This window comes from Panthera pardus, unplaced genomic scaffold, assembly GCF_024362965.1.
Source record: "Panthera pardus isolate Hobbes unplaced genomic scaffold, ASM2436296v1 HiC_scaffold_15, whole genome shotgun sequence".
Taxonomy (NCBI): Eukaryota; Metazoa; Chordata; class Mammalia; order Carnivora; family Felidae; genus Panthera; species Panthera pardus.
The window spans coordinates 75,595,963-75,602,054 of record NW_026526710.1 but is presented as its reverse complement, the minus strand read 5'-3'; positions in this window follow the sequence as shown (position 1 = coordinate 75,602,054).

Here is a 6,092-nt window from a genome sequence, read left to right as displayed (position 1 = left end):
ACTGTCCACATAGAGGAAAAGTGAGGGAAGCATTTATCCCCACTGGTCAAAAGTGACCCCGTGGGCGTTAACTCGGGTCGTACTTGTACGCACGTCAAGCGTGCACATCCCACACCAGGGCATCAGAAAAGCGGCGGAGCCGGAAGCAACATGTGAGTGGAGATGTTATCAGGTTGCAATGCACGAAGGCATTGAAAGCATGTGCACAACCCATAGCCTCCCAAGCAGCTAGATTAGGTGGGTGACAGAATGTCCAGTGGCTCAGAACAGCTGTCCCACCCCTCTAAGCCATGACCTTACCTGTAGGCAGATTTGGGAGAAAAGCTGCCAGTTTCCTTATGTGGGTGCTAGCTACCCAAAGGAAGTGCACAAAAGACTCTGGTCTTTTCGTCCTGCCCTAGGTACTTCCTGGGGCAGTGCCCCACATTGAGGGTCCAGGAATTCCTATGACTAGGTTGTACATCTGTCTAATTCTGTGGACAATAATTTTTTTACTGTTTATTTATTTTTGAGAGAGAGAGAGAAAGAGAGAGAGTGAGCACGAGTGGGGGAGGGGCAGAGACAGATACACGCAGAATCCAAAACAGACTCCAGGCTCTGAGCTGTCGGCACAGAGTCCAACGCGGGGCTCGAAATCATGAACAGTGAGGTGATGACCCGAGTCGAAGTTGGACACGTAACCCACTAAGCCACCCAGGTGTCCCTGTGGATGATAATTAGAATCCATTGCTGCCTCATACCTAATCCAGTCTTTCAACCTATCTGACCTGTCATAAATATTTTGTTCTCCATCTCCCTAATTCTTCACTTTTCTCTCAATATTTTTCAAGACGCAGGTGAGGTAAGAGTGTTATTTACTGGACCTCATAGCCTACGACAGTTAGCATGGGCTAGAGACAGAGTACAGGCTGGATTTCTGTCCCCAGCTATTCCCTCCTCTTGGGCAGACCATCTTGATGATGGCCTCCATCAGGAGTTAAAGAAACATCTGGGGAGCCTGGGTGGCTCAGTCGGTTGAGCGTCTGACTTCATCTCAGGTCATGATCTCGCAGCTCATGAGTTCAAGCCCTGCGTCGGGCTCTATGCTGACAGCTTGGAGCCTGGAGCCTGCTTCGGATTCTGTGCCTCCCTCTCTCTCTGCCCCTCCCCTGCTCACGCTCTGTCTCTCTCTGTCCCTCAAAAATAAATGAACATTAAGAAAATTTAAAAAAAAAACAAACAAGAAGTTAAAGAAAAATTTTAAGAAAGAACCTGGAGGCAACCAAGAGGGCATAAGTAATCTTAACAGAAATTGCTTTAATGGTGTTCTAAAGGAAGAATGTAGGCTGTAATCCATTGCAGAACATATTAGAAAAGAACACACCCTTGAAGGGAAGTTGTAACATAAGAACGCTAGAGGAAGCAAAGTTGAAGAACTTTTATCTGTGACTTTATTGAGTAAGTTGTTCTTGGGAGCTTAGCATGGAAGAGAGGGTGAGGAGGAATTCAGGAGCACCTACTCTATGTGGGAGATAGAAAGGGATGGAGAATTTGACTTCTGGAATTTTCTTTTTTTTCCATTTAATTTTTTTTTCATTTGTAACCATTTATTATGACTTCTGGAATTTTCATTTGCATTATGTCATCCCCCTTTGTAGGGTAGCCAAATTTAGCAAGTAAAACTACAGGATGCCCAGTTATAGGAATAATTTTACAGAAGTATATCCCAAATATTGTATGAAACAAATTTATACTATATACAGCACGTTTCCACTAAAAAAAGCATTATTTATCTAAAATTCAAATTTAACTGGGTGTTCTGTATTTTATCTGGCAACACCACTTCTTTGACATTTTCCTGAGAGACTATAGTAAATATATATATTTAATGGACATTTATTTGACCTAGACACAGAATTAGGAAAGGTCCACAAGGCAGCTTGATGCAGATTTGGGTACCAAATCTATGTACTGAAGAAAAGAAAAACAAAATGGACAAGCGGCTATTGTTAAGAGAAAAGAGAGAAAAATTGATGAGTAAAACCACCCAAAGAGATATAATGTGGCAAGATGCTATGCGGATGGAAGAACCAACTCTACCCAAAATGACAGATGGTCCTTCCCAAACAAAAAAGTAGAGCAGAAAAAAATAGATACACATTTAAACAAATTTGCATATATGAGGGGCACCTGAGTGGCTCAGTCGGTTGAGTGTCCGACTTCAGCTCAGGTCATGATCTCACAGTCTGTGAGTTCAAGCCCCACGTCGGGTTCTGTGCTGACAGCTCAGAGCCTGGAGCCTGCTTCGCATTCTGTGTCTCCCTCTCTCTCTGCTCCTCTCCCACTCATGCTCTGTCTCTCTCTCTCTCCTTCAAAAATAAATAAAAACATTAAAAAAATTTTGCATATATGAGAGTTAAAAGTTTTGTCCAAATTGTTAATTCCTTATGGACAGAGACCACATTTTTGCCAAATGCCTGACATTCAGTAAGCACTCAATCACCATTTGTTAAACTGAACTGCTCATCTCTTTATTGACAGGAGGGGAAAGGGATGTGTTTCACACGGAGATGGGGCAAGACGTGAAGGTTGGGAAAAGTGAAGAAGGGCCTGATAAGACCTAAAAGACTTCATTGACTGTCACTTGGGGCTGGAACCACACGATTCATGACACAAAGTGAGAGTGATGTGCTAACAGGTACATTTTGCTGCGGTTTGTACACTCCCAGACCCTTGGAATGTAATCACCCAGCCAATCTCCATCTATTTTTTTTTTTTTTTTTTTTTGCAAACATTTCAGTTTTCTGATGGAACATTTACAAAAAACAGGACTTTCCAGTGAAACTAGAACTCCTACTTTCCCAGACATAAAGCTACTCTTTCAAAAGAAGTCAGGTCACGTGAAAACCAAGAGTTTGGAGAACAACACTCAGGGCACTTCCCTAGCTCTCGACAAAGACCTGGCTGCAACAAAATGGAAAGAGTGTGAGGCACCGACCCAAGAAAAATAATCAACAATGCTACTGTTTTATTTTCCACGAGGCACAGAAAGAGCCTTTCAACTACAACAAGCAACTCCAAGTACTAGAAAGGTGGGCCCTTCAGCCCTCGATAGGTCTCCATACTTTAGTCCGTATACTTGCGGTATTCTTCAGGTAAGTCAAGAGGAATTCACTACCTAAAACAAACAAAAAAACTGAAAAAACTAAAAAAAAAAAAAAAAAAAAAATGGTCTCTCAAAAACTCTTACAAGTCTCATCAAAAGACCCTGGTAAGAAACTAGGCAAGTCACAGATCGGGGGAAAATACTGACAACACATACACCTGAAAAAGGATAGGTACTTAGAACACACAAACACCTACAACCAAAAAAGTTGAAGACAAATAAATGGTCAAATATTTGCACACACACTTCACCGAAGAATATGTATGAATGGCCAACAAGCACAGAACAAAGTGCTCAACATCATTAGTCATCAGAGAAATGCAAACTAAAACAAAAGACGTAACATTTCATAGTCGCTAGAATGAGTACATAAAAAAGGCCGACCATACCAAAGGTTGACGAGGAACTGGAGCAAAGAGAACTCTCGCACACCTGCTGGCGGGGATGTAAAATCGGACAGCCACTTGGGGAAAAGGGCCAGGTTCTTCAAAACGTGCACCTACCCTGTGATCTAACAGTTCCTCTTCAAAGTATTTATCCAAGAGAAATGAAAACGCATTTCCACCCCTAGCCTTGTACGAGAATGTTGACAGTGGCTTCAAACACAAGAGCTGAACACTAGATGTCCGACAAGAGAAAATATAAACAAACTATGACACGTCCATATACTGGAAAACTACAAAGCATTGAGAAGAAACAAGTTACCAATACATACAATAACACTGAGTCAATGTGAAAAGCATTAATGCTGAGTGAAAGAAGTCAGACGAGGGGAACAAAAAAAACTACGCAGGCATCCGGTAAGTACATACGATTTTAAAAAAAAAAATCAAAACAGCGGTTGTTCCTCTTGGGGCAGGGTTAACTGGGAAGGGGCATACACCTCGGTGCAGGCATTAGTGAGTAAACTGACTGATTTTAACACTTCACTATATGTAAATGATACAGTAATAATAGTGTTCTATTTTAAATTAGATAATCTAATTTAACTTTTCCCAACATTTCCTTAATATTTTTCCCAATATTTTCTTTTCCCAATATTTTCCCAATATTTTCTTTTTTCCAAAAATTTTTATAGTTTTACATTTTACATTTAAAGGTTAATTCTGAGGGGCGCCTGGGTGGCTCAGTCTTTTAAGCGTCAGACTTTGGCTCAGGTCATGATCTCACGGTCTGTGGGTTAGAGCCCTGCATCGGGCTTTGTGCGGACAGCTCAGAGCCTGGAGCCTGTTTCGGATTCTGTGTCTCCCTCTCTCTCTGCCCTCCCCCTCTCATGCTCTATCTCTGTCTGTCTCTGAAAAATGAATAAACCTTAAAAAAAATGTTTTTTAACAAATGAATAAAAGTTAATTTTGAATTAATTTTTGTATGAGGTTTAGGTCAAGATTTTCTTTCTTTTTTCTTTTTTTTTTCTTCCAAATTTTTATTTAAATTCCAGCAAGTTAAGATACAGTGTAATATTAGTTTCAGGTATAGAATTTAGTGATTCAGCACTTCATATGATACCCAGCACTATCACAAGTGCCCTCCTTAATCCTCTATTTCCCTCATCCCGGACCCACCTCCCCTCTGGTAACCATCAGTTTGTTCTCTATAGTTAAGTGTCTGTTTCTTGGTTCCTCTCTGTTCCCCCCATCCCCCCCCACACACACACACACATACACCATGTTCATTTGTTTTGTTTCTTAAATTTGCAACAACATGAGTTGGGTATCATGCTAAGTGAAATAAATCAGTTAGAGAAAGACAAATTCCATATGATTTTCACTCGTGTGAAATTTAAGATTCTTTTTTCTTTCATTTTTTTGGAGGGGAGGGTCTATGGCTGTCCAATTTCCCCAACATCATTTGTTGAAAATGCTCCTTTTTCCACTGAATAGTTTTTGAACCCTTGTCAAGAATCTACTGGGCATACTAGTGTGAATCTTCTTGTGGATTCTCAGTTCTTATTCCATTGATCATTGTGACTATCCCTTTGCCAATACTACACAATCTCGGTTATCTATATAATACATCTTATAACGAATAGAATGATAATTCGTATTTCTTCTTCCTCTTTAAAATAATTAGTTTAAATTATTAATAGTTAGGCTTAGAAATAGTATTTAAAATAATACTCTTTCAGACATAATTTACAAACCAGGAGAAAGTCACCAAACCTTAGTGACCCTGGAACAGTCAAGAAGCACCTAGGACATACACTGCAAATCCTAGTTCCTTGCACTTGGAGAGGGTTTGGGCACTGGTACCAGTCTGTCGGGGTCTCAACCACAAAGCCTCCCATTGCCCACACTAGATACTGACTTCAAATATTTCTTGTAGGACTTCATCAGTATCATACAAGTTAGGGCATGAATGGAAGGAGGTTCTTGTGGTTCTCTAATAGTTCATGTGTATAAATTACTTCTCCAATGTGATCTCTTACATTGGTGGCCCTCAATGAAACTCTCAAAAGTTATACCTTCTGTGGTCCCTCCCTCTGTGACTTGCTTTAAACATTAGAATGTGTCAAAAATTTTGTTTTGGTTAACATATAAAAGTCAATTCCTTCTTTCCTATAGACTAGCAATGAACAATTGGAATTTTTTTTTTAATTTTTTTTTTAACGTTTATTTATTTTGGGGACAGAGAGAGACAGAGCATGAACGGGGGAGGGGCAGAGAGAGAGGGAGACACAGAATCGGAAGCAGGCTCCAGGCTCTGAGCCATCAGCCCAGAGCCCGACGCGGGGCTTGAACTCACGAACCGCGAGATCGTGACCTGAGCCGAAGTCGGACGCTCAACCGACTGAGCCACCCAGGAGCCCCTGAACAATTGGAATTTGAAACTAAAAACAAAGCACCATTTACATTAGCAAGCCCAAAAATGAAATACTCAGATGTAAATCTAACAAAATATTATAAGACCTATATGAGGAAAATTACAAAAGTCTCATGAAAGAAATCAA